At 44.3% G+C, this 3677-nt stretch overlaps 1 protein-coding gene across 1 annotated transcript in view; it reads left to right on the top strand.

Moving 5' to 3' along the window:
• The window catches only part of SLC22A15 (solute carrier family 22 member 15), a gene marked incomplete at its 5' end in the record, with an annotated part of 61232 nt that overhangs the window by 87 nt on the left and 57468 nt on the right, over positions 1–3677 (top strand). The window lies entirely within an intron of this gene.

Here is a 3677-nt window from a genome sequence, read left to right as displayed (position 1 = left end):
GTGAGTCCCCGGCTCCCCGCGGCCCCCGGGGCGCTCTCGGCTCAGCCTGGCCCCAGAAGTGGCGCGAGAGCGCAGGGCGGGAGGGGTCGGGCGCCGCGCGGTGGCGGGCCAGCCCCTGAGCTCTTCCAGGCTGTCACCCGGAGCCTGGCACTGACACTTCATCGCCAAAGCTAGTTTAGAGGTGAAAAACAGTACCTGGGATCCGCTGGGGGGGAAAAAATCAAAAGGAGTCTTCACCCTAACCCGTTGGCTCTTAACACCTTGCAGGCTAAGACAGAGACAGCATGGACAGCTTGCCCACAAAAGATCAGGTCTAGGACGGCCTCCTTCCACCCTCTCTGAGACTGAGGGGACTTCCTATTAAGGGGACTTTCCATGCACGGGAATTTATTTCTCTCTGCTTATTAAGATCTGAGGCCAGCTTTGGTATAGAGAAGTAATGATACCATATACATAGTGTGACTACTTGAATAGAATTCTCAGAACCCATTTGCACACCTCAACCTAAAACTCTTGATTCTAGGGGTCCTTGGGCTCTTGTAATCACAGCACTATGGAAACCCAGGCAGGAAAAGGATGGTTCTTCCAGGCAAATTCAAAGCCAGCCTGAATGGCTCAGAGTCCCTGGGAAGCAAGTCAGTGGTAAAGCCCTAGCATGTGCAAGTCAGCTTAGCATGTGCAAATCAGCCTAGCATGTGCAAGTCAGCCTAGCATGTGTAAGGCTCTGGGTTTGATCCCTACCACTGGGGCCAGAAAATGAAGCTAGCTCCTCGCTCAAGAGGCTTGAAGGTAGAACTTGATCTACTAATTCTCTTTCCCCATTCAAGTCTTCAAAAGTTCAATTGACTTCAGCACGAGGCAGAACAGTGGTTCAAGTGATGATCATTGGAAACCCTTCTCTTATAATTAGTATGGAGAAAAAAAAACTGTAACTGCAACGTCTGGTCTTCACATCTATTAGTACCTTTCACAATATCCTGTCTAACCAGGAGTTCCAAGTGTATATCCCCTCTCCTGACAGTCCCTTCTGGCTCCACTTCCTGTGTTAGTGTCGTTACCAGGTGGCTGCCAACTTAGAATAAAATCATTTTGAGTGTGATACTGAAAAGACCAGTTCGGAGTCAGGACCTGTCAATTTTTCTGGACTTTTATTCCCCCATGACCAGCTGGAGATCCAGGGCCTTGTGCTTTGTACACGAGAGCTTTGCTGCTGATCTATACTTTATTCCCACTCCCCCTGTGCTTTTATTAATGGTCGACCTAGTTTCGTGTACTTTGGTAGGGAGAGTTCCAAGCCCATGATGTTTTTGCTCAGCAACCGTTGGTTGATTTATGGTCACTATTTATGGTCACAGGTCTTCACGTGGATAAATGTTTATCTTGTAGGTGTGGGCTGTATGTGTTCCCATGTCCCTTCCTCTACAGGAGTTCCACAGGAAGACTACTTTATGATGCAATATGGTTGAAAGGATAGCTGGCTTTTCTGAAGTCCCTGCCATAAACAAGCTATGTGCGTCCCATCATAAGCATTATTGAAGACCTTACTGTATCATGGTCTAAGTCCAGCCCATTGCAACAGAAGGGTTCAGCCACGAGAAGAACCTGTTCCTATCTATGGAGTTCAGCCAGGAAGAGGACCTGTTTTTATCTAGTAAGAACTTTCTAATGGTGCCTCCAGAACATAATGACTAGTCACCAGAGTTCTCTGTGAGCTGGAATAAGTTGTATGCTACTCCTGGGCTTGGAGCTTGGTTGAGACTTGTATTAGTCATGGTTCTCTATAGAGGAACAGCACTTATAGAATGAAATATACATATATGGCTCAGCTAGTTCGACGATGGCTCTATACCAACAGAAGGTCCAAGAGTCCTATAGTTACTTTGTTCACAAGGCTGGATGTCTCAGCTAATCAGTAGAATCTCAAAGAAATAGGCTCTTACACTAGTAAAGAAATGAACTTGCTAGCAAGAACAAGCAGGCAAACAGCAAAAGTTTCCTTTTTTCATGTCCTTTATATAGGCGTGGCTCAGATTAAAGATGTATCTTCTCACCTCAAAAGATATGGATTTAAAGAGGTGCTTCCCACTTTAACTAATTTAATTTTAAAAAACAAGCAAACCACCCTCAGTGATGTGCTCAGCCACGTGTGTTTTAGTTCGTTCCAGATGGAGTCAACTTGACAACTAAGGATAGCCATCACAGGCCTCTTGAGGATTATGATCAACTGGGAATTTTTGACCTATTCCCTTTAACTGTTTAAGTGAGTGGGACCCTAAGCCACACGTCCCTGAGTATAGTTTTAGGAACAGTGGTTGCCTTGAACTGTCCTCGTGTGTAACATAGATAAAGTTGTGAATCCTCTGTGTAGTTCCTCTTGGGGAGGCCATCAAGGTCCATGAGGCAGTATAGAGGACTCCTTTGGGTTTGGAATATCTCAAGAAGTGGAATGTGGTCCAGAAAGCATCTAGTCTGCTGCCTTTACATCTCAACAGCATGCCTGGCAAGGCCACACACAGCTCTCTCTGTGATGGTGCCCCAACAGAGCAGGTGTCACCTTTCAAGGAAGGACAAAAGAAGGCATTACAAATAGGGAAGTAGCTGAAGTGAACAGAGTGGAAAGGTCCTGTCACCTACCCCTGCTGCAGAGTCACTGAGTGGCCTTATGCAAAAGACCCTTTGGGAAAGTTTGTTTTGCAAATTTAGATAGTGTTTTTAGTCTTTAACACTCAGAGTGTATCTGATGAATATGAATATAGACTGAATGCATCGTTAAAGGTGCATTTGTAGCTATCCCTTTGGGTTCCAGTTGAAAGGTTTTAGTAGTATTTAGTAATAATGGTTGGCATAATTTGTAGACCTAGAGGTTTTTAGAACATTGGATTGTGTCCTTACCACAGTTGGAAGGTATTTTATGACCAAGAGGTCAGCAAACCAAAAGGCACACATGTTAGCAATTTTCTCTCTTGTTTCCTTGACCAAAACTCAAGCAAACCAATGTCTGCATTCTCAAGAACTGTAGGCATGCCACAGGCCGTATTTGGTGATCGTAGGGAAAGAAAAATTATTGAAAAAAGAAAGAAGAGTTAAAAAAAAAAAAGTTCTTCAGAGTATCTACTAGAGTCACATTTTGGTTTGTGGCCTTCCAATGTTTTATTAAATATACATATAGCTCTTTTTTTTTTTTTCCAGAAACACATATTCTTGCTTGGGTTTGTCTCTTGGAGATGCTTAGATGCCTTGCTGCTATTGAGAGGTAACTCCACCAGAGAAGACACAACAGACACTCTTAAAGCCCATTAGAAAATCTGTATTGCCAGCCAGCAGCTGCACAGAGAGCTGGCCCAAATCGTGCAGCCTCAAACCTGCTGCCCTTTGTCTGTCATGTCCAAATACCACATACTAATAGATACACATTGGTTAGCACAAAGTCAAGCTACAGAAGCCAAAGAGCAAGATTAGTACATCTAGGGATTTTCCAGGATCCTGGAACTATGGACTAGGTCTTTGGCGGATTAGGTCTTTGCTCTTGTTTTTGGCAGGTGTAGTGTCTATATCCTGGGTTCTAAGGTCAGAATGGTACCTTCAGTATGGCATTAGTTGTGCTAAGGTTGGGGGCCTGTTACAATAGTCGCAAATCAACAGCTTATATTTTATTTTTAACAACTACCACATATGAT

Source organism: Micromys minutus (genome assembly GCF_963924665.1).
Source record: "Micromys minutus genome assembly, chromosome: 4".
NCBI lineage: Eukaryota > Metazoa > Chordata > Mammalia > Rodentia > Muridae > Micromys > Micromys minutus.
Note: the sequence above shows the minus strand (reverse complement) of the source record. Positions and strands in the feature narration are given on the sequence as shown.